Below are 15,697 nucleotides of genomic sequence, written 5' to 3'. Positions count from 1 at the left end.
ACCCCCAGCTCGCCACAGTAGCAATGGGTGATAGTTCAGATGGAAAGACATGGGCTTCTGAGATGGAGTATATCCACATGAAATATGCAAGAAAACAGTCTTGGTCTGAAGCAAGTAGAGGAGAGGAGGACAGAATAGTCCAAGTCGCAACACCAAGAAGATCAGAGCTACCATTAACAAAGATGAGAGCAGAGATGATGATAAACAAGGGGAATGGAAAGTTATTATTACACTCAGTAATGATAAAGGCCACTTTCACCCAGTTCAGGTGACAAAAGCAATTGAAAAGGCAATTGGAAAAATAAAGTATGCAAAACTGCTGAGTAATAGTAGAATCCTTATTTCTGCAATAAACGAAACACAACAGGAAAAGATACTGCAGATTGGCAGCCTGGATGGCGAAAAATTAAGGTACATATACCAGGAATGGCAGCAAAGTTGAGAGGAGTGATTACAAATGTGCCATTGGAAATGTCCATGGAAGAAGTGAAGAGAGAGATACATGGTGGAAAGGTTATAGAGGCCAAAAGACTTCAAACTAATAAAGGTGGTGTCAAATCTGATAGTTTGTCAGTATTATTGGTGTTTGAGAAAATACTACCAACTGAGGTGAGAATGGGCTGGATTAACTATAAGGTGAGAGAATACACCCCACAGCCTTTAAGATGCTTTAAATGCCAAAGAATGGGACCCACAGTACAGCAATGTAAATGGAGGCAAAGGTGTGCAAAATGTGGAAGGGAGCATGATTATGGGAAATGTAGTAAGGATGCTAAGCTGAAATGTTGCAACTGTGGAGGTGAGCATAGTGCTGCATATGCTGGCTGTGTGGTACAGAAACAAGCCAAAGAAGTACAGAGATATAAGATTGGGAATAAGGTGTCATATGCAGAGGCAGTTAAGAGTGTTGCAACCATTGAAAGGAAGCAGAGTAGGCCTGATGAAAACATGTATGACAGTGAGATACAATACTATACTGAAGGCCTACCCCAGAGAACAAACATAAGGAGATTCCAACCAGAAAGGCCAGTACCTCCACAGCGAACATGTAATCACAAATGCAATGTTGAGAACACCACCCTTGTAGAAAAGCTTTGTAGCTTTCGTGTGTAAAGTTGTTAATGTAGCTACAAGACAAGAAAGGAAAAGCGACAGAATTAAGACGGTGGTGGGTTACAGAATGTTGTTTATCCTTATAATGGTATTCCGTCTCTTACAGTGGAATGCTAAAAGCCTAATTGTAAATGGTCAGGTATTCAAAAAGTTTATAGCAGAATCCAAAAGTAAACCTGATATTGTTTGTGTTCAAGAAACTTGGCTTCGGCCTCACCTTGATTTTATTTTACCTGGTTATCAATCAGTGAGGTATGATATAAGTGAAAATTGGAGTGGAGGGTGTGCAACTTTTATTAGGGACGGGATAGCATTTAGAAGGATAAAAACCACATCAGAAATGGAATGTGTAGTTACAGAAATATGTAAAACAGATGGGAACATAATAATAGTTAACTTATACAATCCTTGGAGAGGGGCTGGTGAGGTGAAGCTGACGCAGTGGTTCTACAGGCTGAGCAGGAACAGGCTGAGTGCCAACCTGCCACAGGCAGGTGAGGAACAGAAAGCAGGCAGGCAAAACTCGTAGTCGGGGACAGAAGGCTGGTGGATTTACCGGGGCTGAGACATGAAACAAAGGTTGGAGGCGAGTTGGGTCGATACCAGGTAAGCAGTCCGGGAACAAGTGCTGGAGAGTCAGGCATGAAAGTGAAGACAATCGCGGAGTGAAGCTGCATATAAACTGGCTTGATTGGAGATGGTGAGCAGGTGACAGCAGCAGGTGGAAGCAGTAAAGCTGATGAGGGGTGTGGCTGAGCAGCAGAGCAGGAGAAGGGGAGAGCAGACTGTGACAGAAAGAGGAGATTCTAAATGAAAATAGGGATGTATATAGAAAGAAAGATAACGAGGAAAGTGCTATGGATTTAGAAAAAAAACATGAATGAATGTTACGCCTGGCCTAGGGATGCACAGGCACAACAGGAAAAGAGTCCCCCCATCTTCCCCAAGTCCCAAGTAGCCACAGATCCAGCGCACATTTAACCAGTGATTATAATATTTAATTATAACAGAAAATGGATTAACAGAAGGTTCCAAACGATAATGGCTTCAGGATGGACCAAGGCCAAAACAACAAACAAAACAACTCTTACTTGAGGAGGATATAACTTACCTATCAGAATAAAAGAACCAAAAGACATGAAACTTACCTCCCTAACTATACTACACAGGAGAAAACAATCAGGTAACAAGACTGGCAGCCCACCCCTACTAGAAAAAAAGGGTGGCCGGTTGGGAGAAGAGGAAGATGCTGGATGCCTGCTACTGTCCCACCGCCGGCCACCATCTTGGATCCTTTTATAGCTGGCACTTCTGGAAACAGCCAATCCACCAGCCAAGACCGGAAACCACTGACCAATCACGTCTTCGCCATGATACACTCCAATCTGCATAAAGGGAATGACATAACACAGACAAGGAAACACTAACAGAAATTACGACTGTAGTCGTAACAATGAATTAGTAACAGCATTGAATGGAACTGGTTATACTGCAACAGGAGAGGATCAGCTGAGTTATGCTATGTTCAGAAAAGTACCTTAAGAAGTATTAAAGATAATTTTGCAGTGATTTAATAAGATATGGGAAGAAGGGAAAATGCCAAAAAGCTGGAAGAGTGCCGTAATACTGCCTTTTAACAAATCTGGTAAAAACCCGAACAATGCTGGTAACTACAGACCTATGGCATTAACCTCTCATCTATGTAAATGGATGGAAAAGATATTAGTCTGAAGACTTAATTACTTTTTAGAACATAGAGGGTTATTTGCAGCATACCAAAGTGGATTTCGGAAAGGACATTCAACAATGGATGCTGTGGTAAAAGTAAGTAATGAGATAGAGAAGACATTTAAAATGAAAGAACTAATGACTATTGTATTTTTTGATATTGAAAAAGTTTACGATTCTATGTGGAGAGAAGGGTTGTTAATTAAACTGAACAAGATGGAAATTAGAGTAAGATTCTATAATTGGGTATTAGATTTCTTATCTGATCGAAGATTCAGAGTTAAGGTAGGTTCAGAGTTGTCTGATACCACAAGGCAGTGTAATTAGTCGAGTTTTATTTAATGTTATGATTAATGATATTTTTATGAATCTGGACAGAAGGATTGGGTCAGCCCTTTATGCAGACGATGGAGCCATCTGGGCAAGGGGACGAGATCTCTCGAGAGTTATGGGTAAAATTAAGGAAGCAATAAGTAAAACTGAACAGTGGTCATATGATTGGGGATTCAAACTTTCTACAAGCAAATCCTGTTACATGCTCCTCACAAGGAAGAAAGGGATAAATAAACAGAGCCTGAAACTATATGGACAAGACATGAAGAAAGTAGATACATTTAAATATCTGGGCATTTGGTTAGAACAGAAGGGCCTATGGAAGACACATGTGGAGAAGGTGGAAATAAACTGTAAAGTTGTTAATTTAATGACAGTGATAGTGGGGCAACAGTGGGGAGCAGACAAACAGGCATTGATGTATATTTATAGGGCTTTGATGAGATCAATAAAAGATTATGGTTGTTTTGTTTATGGTGCAGCTGCCAAAACACACTTAGATATGATTGATAGAGTAGTAAAAAAAGCACTTAGAATATGCACTGGGGCAATAAGGTCAACACCAATCAAGGCACAGGTAGAATTAGGAGAAGTTCCATTAGATCTAAGAAGACATAAACTTACACTTACATGTTGGATAAGTCTATGTGGGTGTGGTAATGAAAACGCTACCAAGAGTGTAATTCAGGAATGTTCAGAATATAATGAATTTCATGGTAATGGATTTGGGTGGATAACAAAGGCTAAATCACAGGAATATAGATTGGAAAACATTCGTTTCAATAACAGAATTAAAGAAAGAATGGGAAGAGAGTGGGATAGGATATCTAGCAAGTCATTATCCATCCATCCATCCATTTTCTATATCGCCTATCCCTTTCAGGGTTGCGGGGGGCTGGAGCCTATGCCAGCTGTCAATGAGTGAAAGGCGGGGTACACCCTGGACCAGTCGCCAATTGATCGCAGGGCGCAAGTCATTATATTAAACACAAATATTATAATTATTTATATATATATATACAGATGGATCCAAGGATGAAAATGATAGAGTAGGCCCAGGAATATATACACCCTTAATGAATATTAATGTTGGAAATAGGATTCCTGATAAGATGTCGGTCTATACAGCAGAAATGATTGCAATCATCATGGGACTACAGTGGGTAGAGGAAGTAAGACCTGAAAGAGTAGTGTGTTGTGTATATTCAATGGCTGTCCTTTTAAGTTTACAATCTACATTGTCTAACAGGGAAGATTTAATGCTGGAAATTCAGCAAACTTTATTCAGACTTCAAAGGATTGGGGTGGAGGTACAATTTCGTTGGGTACCTGCCCATGTTGGAATAAAAGGCAATGAGGGAGCAGATAAAATAGCCAAAAAAGCAACCAGAATGTCAAATATTATAGATATACCCTTTGGTAAAGGAGAAGGTAAGGCAATACTCAAAAAAGAAATAATGACGAAATGGCAGGACAGATGGGACAGGGATAGCAGCGGAAGGAAATATTATAATGTGCAGAAATCCATTACAACACAGGGTGTATATAGAGGTAATAGAAGAGAGGAGACTGTATTAACCAGATTAAGATTTGATCATACAGGTCTTAATAAAACAATGTTCTTGATAGGGAAAAGTAATTCAAATGAATGTTTGGAGTGCAAAATAACAGAAGATGTGGAAGATGTATTGATGCATTGTTGGAAATATAGGGGAGAGAGGACAGAACTAACGCAAAAGATAGCGGAGGCAGGTAGAGTATGGAGCCTCGAAGGTATTCTGGGAACAACAGGAAAAGGGGTACAGGACAGACAGAAAGCTTTAGTAGAGTATTTGAAGGAGACAAGATTATATTGTAGAATTTAAGGTTAGCTGAGGTTTTTTTGTTTTGTTTTGTTTTGTTTTGTTTGTTTAAAACTTCTATTTATTAAATATCAATTAAGTGATATACAGTAATCCTTGTAGTAACTCATGCTACATACTCCGGTACAGTGGGTGGCGGTATGCACCTAATAAGTTATGGCTGCAACCCGCCATTAAACCAGAAGAAGAAGAAGAAGAAGAAGAAGAAGAAGAAGAAGAAGAAGAAGAAGAAGAAGAAGAGGCTCACTCTCTCTTTTGTTCTGGCAGCCAGGGGAAATTCAGTTTGGTTTGAGTTTGTTCCCTTATTTACCACTCACACATACACCCACTCTACACCACTGATAAGTAACATTCACACAGTTTAGGTTGTGTTATGTTTAGTTAAATAAATGTTTTGTTGCACTACATCGGTGTGTGGACTCTTCTCCTTTTGTTGTGAACCTTTGAGCCAGGTTCGTAACGGGGGGGAACCAAGCAGGGCCGTGCAAGGCTCAATACTAAGATCCAAGCTATCAAGATATAGCTCCAAGATATCAAGCACTATTGCAAGTTTGTCAAAAATTTGGCACCAAAAATCAGTCAGCTTCGGACAGGACCAAAACATGTGTGTATGATCAGCAGGTGACTGCTTACACTTATTACAACTGTCACTGGTGCCAGCCCAGCATTTGTGTAGTGCACTCTGAAATGAACCTTACATTGTAATAAACTGTGTCTAGCACACATGGAGGACGAGTGGACTAGCTTAAGAATTTGGTTATCTGATATTGGTACTCCTATTTCCTCCTCTCTGCTCAGCTTCAAGTGAGTGATGTAAATCACGGAAATGGAGCGTTTTTGTGCAGGGTCAATGGTGAGCAAAGAGTCAATCAAAGACCCAGGTGGGCGGTTTAGACAAAGTGTCTAGTTTGAAGAAAACAGAAAAAGTGAGATTGAGGTAATTCGAGCCTGGCTGCAAGTTCTGTAAAATCAGTAAAAATATTTTCTTTGTAAAGGTCCTTGACATGTAGCAGGCCTTTGTTTCACCAGACATTAAAAGTAGGGTCTGACAGGGAGAGTGGGAATAGATGGTTTTTAACAATCGGGGCTAAAGTTGAAGGTTCATTCAAATCATAATATTTATGAAATTGCATCCAAATTTTCATTGAGTTGGTAACAACAGGGTTCTGTGAGATATTATGAATCTTGAGGGGCAGTCGTGCAGTAAGGAGGGACTGTAAAGAAAACTTTGAAGACCGTAGTTCTCTCTGAGCCCATGAGGGACCTGTGTCAGCTCGTCTATCAAGCCAATAACTAAGTTTGTTAATGTTGCAAGCCCAATAATATTGAATAAGATTGGGCAGTGTGAGACTGCCCATCTTTTGGGGGAGTTGTAAAACAGCTTTTTTAATATGGGGTGGCTTATTCAGCCAGAGAAGTGATGATATTGTCTGGTCTAGCTGCTGAAAAAATGATCTTCTCTTGAAAATTGGAATATGTTGGAACAAATAGAGGAATTTGGGGAGAATCACCATCTTTACCAGGTTAGCTCTGCCAGTTAGGGCAAATCAAGCTTACATTTATCAATGAGAGGGCGAAAAGTTTTGTTGAAAAGGTCCTCGAAAGAAGCAGTGACAAATATGCCTAGATATTGAAACCCCTCTGAAACGACTCTGAATGGGAAAGAAGATGGTGGCATCTTTCTAGACAGGTGATTGATAGTGAGAAGTTTGCTTTTATTAAAATTTAATTTATAATCAGAGCATCTGCCGAATTGGCTTGGAATGTCTGTAATAACAGGGATGGACAAACCCGGGTTTGAAACATATAATAGCAAATAGTCCACATACAGAGATAGCTTGTGGGTGATGTTGTTCCTGGTGATGCCCCCGACTCTCCTCTCCCCCCGGAGCCAGATGGTCCGGGGTGATCTCACACCATTTGTAAGGATATGGGCAGTTGGGGAGTCATAAAGCAGTCCAATCCATGCAATAGTCAGGGCTGAAACCAAATTTTGACAGGATGTAGTACAGATACTCCCACTCAACCCTGTTGAACGCTTTCTCAGCATCTAAAGAGATTACCACCTCAGGTGTGATGGGGTGGGGGGAGCCAATAATGTTAAGAAGTCTTCTGGTGTTAAATGACAAATTCCTTCCAGCCATGAAGCCAGTCTGGTTGGTGGAAATCAGTGTAGCCAGTGCTTGCTGCAGATGAGTGGCTAGGACCTTGGCGAGAATCTTTTGGTCCACATTTAAAAGTGAGATGGGGCTATAGTTGCTACATTTGAGGGGATCCTTGTCTTTTTTTTTTTCACTAAAAAGAAATGTTAGTTTCAGATAAGGTTGGGGGCAGTCTGCCGCTAGTAAAGGATTCATTGTAGACATTAACCTAATGTGGGGTTATTGTAGGAGCAGGGATGTATGATCTCACCTTGTCACTGTGTGTGGGTGTGTCTATGTGGAGGTGTGGCTGGGTGTGAGTGTCACTGGGGCAAAGTGATTGCTTGATTAATATCACCTGCACCTACCTAGGGATCAGTTTTGTTTGTTGAGTGAGGGTGAGGCATGGTGCCCATATTTCTGTTGACCGCAAGGCTATTTTACATCTAGAGTCCAGTAGTGCAATTACATCAGCATACCAGATAAGGTCCAAAGTGTGATTTCACTGAAAGGGTCAATAAACACCCTGAAACAGCAGCAATGGCTTTATGTTTTTTTTGACTCAGTGTGTCTGGCAGATCCCTGCCTTCTCCCTCTCAGTGAATAATTTTAAAGTTGATAGTCACAGTATAGTTATTAGGTTATAATATGCTTTTTAGAATTCTACTACAAACCCATCTGGGCCAGGGGATTTACCATTTTGTAGCTGGTTAACTGCCTCCTGCACTTCCGTCAATGAGATCAGTGCACCAAGTTTGTCAGCCAGGTTACTCTCGACTTTAGGACATGTAAGCATCTCTAGGGGGTTGTGGCTCTTCCAGATTTCAAGCGACTACTCTGAGATGTACAAGTCAGAATAGAAATTCAAAAACGCATCATTTACCAATTTGGGATCAATGACCACTGCCCCTGATGGCAATTTTATCCTGGAGATCAATCTTGAAAGAGCTGCGGTTCTAGCATGATGGGCGAGAAGTTTGCTCGCCTTATCTCCCATTTAAATATAACGCCTTGTTTTGAACAATTTTGTTTCAACCTTGGATGTTGACAAATGGTCAAACTCAGCCTGAAATTTAAGATGTTGGTCATAGAGACAAGAAGTGGGAGCAGCAGCATATTGTGTGTCAAATCTCAATAGTTGATCCGAGAGCCAGACCATCCTTTCCATGTCTGCTTCCTTCTGTCGGAGGCAAAAGAGATAGCCTGTCCCCTCAGATATGCTTTACACACCTCCCATAGAGTGCCTCTCGTGATATCTGGGGTGTCATTTATCTGAAAAAAGTTCCTTCCTTCCTTCCTGGAAGAATTTTTTAAAATTTGGATTATTCAACAGTAAACAGTGGGAAACAACCACTACAATAGTACAACAAGATAGGAGAATTAAATGTGGACTCCTTAACATTAGATCTCTGTTCTCTAAAGCTGACCACAATATTGATTTATTTTGTCTGACTGAAACCTGGCTGTGTCCTGAAGAGTATGTTAGCCTTAATGAAGCTACTCCTCTGAGCCACATTGATGCTCATGTTCCTCGAAACAGTGGCTGAGGAGGTGGAGTTGCAGCCATTTTTGACTCAAGCCTTTTAATCAACCCTAAACCTAAACTCGACTATAACTCATTTGAATACCTTGTTCTCACTCTTTCTCATGAAAAATGGAAAACAGTGCAGCCAGTTTTATTTGTCATAGTATACCGCTCTCCTGGTCCTTACTCCAAATTTATAGCTGAGTTCTCTGAATTTCTATCAGGTTTAGTCCTTAAAGTAGATGAAGTAATTAATGTAGGTGACTTTAATGTACATGTTGACGTTAAATGACAGCTTTAGCACTGCATTTATCTCAGTATTAGACTCAGTAGGCTTCCGTCAGAATGTACATGAACCGACTCACTGTTTTAACCTATCTGACAGTGCTATAGCTAAATTTAAGGATATGATCCCATTAGCATTTAATTCAATGCCATGTCTCAATACAACAGAGGACTCCTACACTAACCTTAGCCCCTCCCAAATTGACTACCTGGTTGATAGTGCTACAGGCTGATTGCATATGACACTTGACTCTGTTGCTTCAGTAAAAAAGAAGAAAACAGAGGAGGTTCGCTCCATGGTGTACCCTTCAAACCCGCAAATTAAAGTGAATCTCATGAAAAATAGAAAGGAAATGGTGTTCTACCAATTTGGAAGAATTTCGGTCCGCCTGGCAAGACAGTCTTAAAATATACAGGAAAGCTCTCCACAGAAGAGAGAGAGAGAAGAAGAAAAAAAACCCCTATTAACACATCCAAAATGTTACGTGTGTTAAATCAAGGCCAGAACCACAAATCAGGTATTTATTAGAAAACAAAGTACAACTAAAAATCACCACGAGGGGAAAACCTCAAAGTATACAAACAAACAGAAAAACTCCAAAAGGGAGAGACAAGACTTACTGATGCTTGTAACAGAAAACATGCCCAATACAAAACTAGCGGAAGATTTACTTCTACAGATAACTCAAAGTATTCAAACAAATGGAAAAACTCCAAAAGGGAGAGACAAGACTTACAAAAGCTTTTAACAGAAAACACGCCCTATGCAAAAACTGGCGGATGGCACAGATACCTTCAAATTACACACTACGGATACCAAAGGCTAGAGAAAAGCTCGAGAACGAGAGACACGAGAGTACACGGCTGGACTGAGGAATAGTCTGGCACAGGAATGAGTGTGAGTGGAGCATAAGAAGCCGGCTAATTGTCGATGAGCTGCAGGTGCGTCTCGTGTGCCTCGCTCCCGAGCTGACGGCCCTGCCTCTCCGCACCGAGCCAGCTGAAGCAAAGGGAAAAAAAAAAAGGGTAAATATAAATTAAAGTGCCTGAACAAAACCCGAGACCATGACACAAAACCCTGATATAGCTTCCAGATTCTTTATACTCACTGATCATGAATGACCATGAATTCACCACTCCCACGGGACAGAGTATAGGGCAGTCTATTACTCTGCAGTAATAGAGGAAAATAAGAACAATCCAAGGTTTCTCTTTAGCACTGGAGCCAGGCTGACAGAGAGCCATAATTCTGTTCAACCATGTTTTCCTTTAGTTCTGAACAGTAATGACTTCATGAGCTTCTTTAATGATAAAATTCTAACTATTAGAGACAGAATTTATCAGCTCCTGCCATCAACAGGTACTGTTTTATCTTCAAATGTTGATCATCCTGTTGTGGTTTTAGACTGTTTTACACCTGTCGACCTTCACCAACTAATTTGAATAATTTCATCATCAAAATCATTGTAGTGTGTACTACCTTAATTTGATGTTGCATTCGTTGATAAAATGTCGGGGCACCACCTTCCTCAGCTAAGAAGGACTGCAGAAATTAACTGCTATAACGCTGATAAAATACTAACGAATGAACTAACAGTAAACCAGTCTGATAACCTGAAGTGTGAATTCTGGATACAGGGATCGTAGATATTCAGTTCAAAAGGACACCGTCTAACCAGGACTTAAATCAAAATATCATTTATTAAGCAGAATTGTGGATAATGGATAATGTACCATGAATAATAACACAGAAGATGGGAGGTGATATGACAGAACACACAAGAAACTTATGGCAAAACAATGGTAAATAAATTGGCGATAGTGAGAGGCAGTCGAAAGGGAATAATGGGGACGCGAACGCAGAGTTAAGGGAAAGAACGATTAATGGAGAGAATTTGGACGAATTGACCTACTCTTAACCTCACGGACCAACTCTTATTCAAACCCGCTTAGCGTGCCTACTTGGTTGCTGGCGTCCCGTTGTGCTCTGCTCCGAACTGGCTCGAAGACGTTCCAGATGTTCATCCGCGGCTCGATCTGTTTGGTGGTCTAGTGGAAGGCCCAGGCCTCCAAGATGACGAGCTGGTGCGGAACGAGGCGTCTCTGGAACTGGTTCAGCGGTCGGTTACAGATGATGGACTGTTCCGGATGGTTGTGAACCGGACCAAGGATCAACAGCTGGCCGCAGGGTTTGGTTCGGTTGAGTCCGTGGCGGATTATTTTAGACTGATAGTACAAATTAAGAGTCTCTTCGATGGCCGGTCGAAGAAGGCTACAAAATTAGTATTACTTGCCTAAATTTACTAATGAAAACAAAACAAAACGTTGGGCTAAAGAGGAAGTTAACTTTGAAGCTTACGGCAAATTATAAGAATACGTCTTCTGAAGATAATTTACGCTACTCGGAATGGCTTGGAGTAGCTCGAAGACGAAAACTTAAGGAGCAAAACGACTGTGCAAAACTTAAGACAAAAGCAAAGAAAAGAACTCAGCTGAGAGTAACTAGACGTGAAAAAGAAAACAAAAGAACTACAAAACAAAACTAACTAACTAACTAACACAAATTTAGACGGAACTAAAAACAAACAAACTAAACCAAAAATCTACTCACTGTATCGCGCACTACACGCAGTTTTTAAAGGTCCCTCCGGGGCGTGTCGAAAAGCAGGCCATCGAATCACGTGAGACTCTTTGTGACGCGCGGTGTAATCTCGCCTCATGGAGCTGAACTAATCAAAGAATCATACGAGGGGCTCATCTGCTTCTCACTATGGTCAATCACATATAATTTCAATGACCAATTTTCAATAGCATTTCAACATTGTTCACAGCATGCATTAGACACTTTCTATGGTTGGGTGAAAACATTAAATGATAATCATGGTACAGTTTTATCCCAACAGGTATAATAACTCAATGAATAACTAATACAAAAATAAAGGTAGGAATAAAGAGAGGCAGATTATATTTGTCAAAATGATTATCACGATTATGGTTACTTATCGATAAATGTGCCAAGTCAAGCATATTCAATCTGACGGTTAGGAAACTCTGGATGGCAGTATGGTTTTGTGGTGACAATTCATACAAACTTTTATAGAACCGTTAAAATCAAAACTTGGTCATACTTCAGGTCAGAGATACGGGAAAAACATCAATATTATGCGTACCCTGAGTCCTGCAAGTTGAAAACATGAAAAGTTAAGTTTAACATAAAAGTCTGGTTATCTTGGAGTGTTGAGGAAAATCACACAAGCATACACAAGTTGCCTCAATGGATGTCCGGTTTACAACCCATCAGCATTTGCTGATGTTTGTGGATGTTCCTCTGGAGCCTGGCGTTTGTCTCTCCAGACGGTTTTATTGTCTTGATCACTCTTGGGGCTATCAGGAGAGAATTAGCATTGCCATGAGAAACATAGTGAGGAGAAGGTGAGGAGAAGGCCACCTTTGATGTTGAGGTGTCTGTGTCCCTGGCTTCCCTGAAAAGAAAACATGGAGGAGATGTCTCTTGTCCAGACATCTTTTCTCTCTTCGAAATCAGATTGCATTATAGGTAAACCAGATGGTCTACAATTCAATCAGTTGGCGGGTTTACACCTCCATTTCCCTTGAGTATCACCAGAAAAGGAGGGAAAAAAGGGGTCAGTTAAAGGCCGGTTCTGCTACATCATCAACCTGTATTTTAGACCCCATCCCGACTAAGCTGCTTAAAGAAGTTCTACCTTTAACTGACTCTTCCGTATTAGACATGATCAATCTCTCTTTATCAACAGGCTATGTACCGCAGTACTTTAAAATAGCTGTAATAAAACCTCTACTTAAACAGCCTACTCTTGATCCAGGGGTTTTAGCCAAGTATAGACCGATATCCAACCTTCCCTTTCTCTCAAAAACTCTTGAGAAATCAGTTGCTAATCAGCTGTGTGACATTCTACACAAAAATAGTTTATTTGAGGATTACCAGTCAGGATTCAGAGTGCATCATAGCACAGAGACAGCACTGGTTAAAGTTACAAATGACCTTCTAATTGCATCTGATAAAGGATTTGTCTCTGTACTAGTCTTATTGGATCTTATTGCTGCATTTGACACCACTGACCATGGTATCCTATTGCAGAGACTGGAACACTTCATTGGCATTAAGGGAACTGCGTTAAGCTGGTTTAAATCCTACTTTTCAGATTGCTCTCAGTTTGTACATGTTAATGATGACTCAAGTCAGCTATGGTGTTCTGCATGTTTCTGTACTTGGACCAATTCTATTCACCTTATAAATGTTTATATAAGCACTCAATAAATTTTCATTGCTATGCAGATGATACCCAGCTATACTTATCAATGAAGCCATAAGAAACCAGTCAGTTAAGAAGACTACAAGCGTGTCTTCAGGACATAAAGACCTAGATGACCTGCAATTTTCTGATGCTAAACTCAGACAAAACTGAGGTTATAGTACTAGGCCCTAAACATCTTAGAAACTCACTTTCTGATGACATAGCAGTTATGGATGGCATTGCGCTGGCCTCCAGCACCACTGTAAAGAATCTGGGAGTTATCTTTGATCAGGACATGTCCTTTCACTCCAAGGACTGCCTTTTTTCACCTACGTAACATTGCAAAAATCCGGCATATTTTGTCTCAAAATAATGCAGAAAAACTAGTCCATGCATTCATTCCTCAATATCAGGCTGCCCAAATCCGTTGCTGAATATTCTCTAGTTGATCCAGAACGCTGCAGCACATGATCTGACAAAAACGAGGAAGAGAGATCATATTTCTCCAATATTAGCCACTCTGCACTGGCTCCCTGTAAAGTTTAGAATAGAATTTAAAATTCTCCTCCTTACAAAGCCATAAATTGTCAGGCACCTTCTTATCTTAAAGAGCTCATAGTACCTTATTACCCCACTCGAACGCTGCGTTCCCAGAATGCAGGCCTACTTATGGTTCCTAAAGTCTCCAAAAGCAGAACAGGAGCCAGAGCATTTAGCTATCAAGCTCCTCTCCTGTGGAATCATCTTCCAGTCTTTGTCCGGGCGGCAGACACTGCCTCTACATTTAAGAGTAGGCTTAAAACTTTCCTCTTTGATAAAGCCTATAGTTAGGGCTGGCTCAGGCTTGTCCTGGACCAGCCCCTAGTTATGCTGCTATAGCATTAGACTGTCAGGGGACCTCCAAAGATACACCGAGCTCCTCTGTCCTTCTTTCTTTCTCCATCTGCACCTTTTCATGTCCTACCACAGCATGTTACTAACTTAGCTCCTTCTCCGGAGTCTCTGTGCTTTGTCGTCTTGCAGGTTCCTGTGGATAGTGGCTGAATCTGAATTGTGGATTACAGCTGCATCTCCTGCCATGGCCCTGCCTGACATTCACTACAACTACTACTACTGTTATTACATCCACTGTCATTGTTACTGTGTCACTGTTTCTGTCTATCTCTCTCTGTCTGTCTCTCTCTCTCTCTGACTGCATTTCTGTCTGTCTGTCTCTCTCTGTCTGTCTCACTCTCTCTTGCTCTCTCTCTCTCACCCAACCGGTCGAGGCAGATGGCCGCCCACCCAGAGCCTGGTTCTGCCTGAGCTTTCTGCCTGTTAAAAGGAAATTTTTCCTCGCCGCTGTCGCCAAGTGCTTGCTCATGAGGGATTTGTTGGGTCTCTGTAGATAACAGCGCTATGCCTGTACCAGCTCTATATGGAAAGTGTCCTGAGACAACTTTTGTTGTGATTTTGCGCTCTACAAATAAAATTGAAATGAATTGAATTGTTTCCACTGTGTATGTGGAGGGCTGTGGTTTGCGAAATTTATGACAACCGATGGAGGAGAATGGCCTGAGATCACTATACTGTGATACTCAGAGTTGACCCAATGCAATAGCCTATCAATCAATAGCCCATCAATGAAAAAAAAAATAGTCAATTCTTGAATATGTACAGTGAACATGGGAGAAAAACAAAAAGGCTTTCGTGGATGGATTAAAAGATCTCCAAGGATCACTTAGGCTAAGCTGGTTTAGAAAAGATTTAAAAGTAGTAGCAGAGTTGGACAAAGTGAGGGGTCTCGAGGAGGACCTATCTAGAACAGGGTCTTGAATAAAATTGAAATTGCCACCTATAATCGGGTAATGACTGTCTATATCAGGAAGGGAAGAAAAAAGATGGGTAATAAATTTGTCACTCACTAGAATGACTAGGATGTCAAATCACATGCCTGAAACACCCATTAGGGACCCCCTCCCCCCAAAAAAAGAGAGAAAAAGAAGAAGAAAAAAACCCTATTAACACATTCAAAACTCTTCAAACCCGCTATCCCTCTCAAGATTCTTTATACTCAATGATCCCCATGAATTCATCACTCCCGCGGGACAGAGTATAACCCTTGTGGCACAGACGATCACACAATAACAGAGAAAAGTTTAGCTGCCTCCCATATTATAAGGCAGGGGTGGGCAAACTGTTCCACAAAGGGCCGCTGTGGCTGCAGGTTTTCTTTCCAACCAATCAAGAGCTCACAGTTTGACCAATCAGCTGTCTGAAGAGTGAGATCAATTGATTGAATGAGTCAAGTCTGGTGTGCTGCTGCTTGGTTGGAAAGAAGACCTGCAGCCACAGCGGCCCTTTGTGGAACAGTTTGCCCACCCCTGTTATAAGGCTTAAAACCAAACTACTCACGTGTGAGCATAAACATTTCAGTACAACAGTCAGTATGGA

The sequence above is a fragment of the Chaetodon trifascialis genome, chromosome 13 (assembly GCF_039877785.1).
Source record: "Chaetodon trifascialis isolate fChaTrf1 chromosome 13, fChaTrf1.hap1, whole genome shotgun sequence".
NCBI classification, from domain to species: domain Eukaryota; kingdom Metazoa; phylum Chordata; class Actinopteri; order Chaetodontiformes; family Chaetodontidae; genus Chaetodon; species Chaetodon trifascialis.
Note: the sequence above shows the minus strand (reverse complement) of the source record.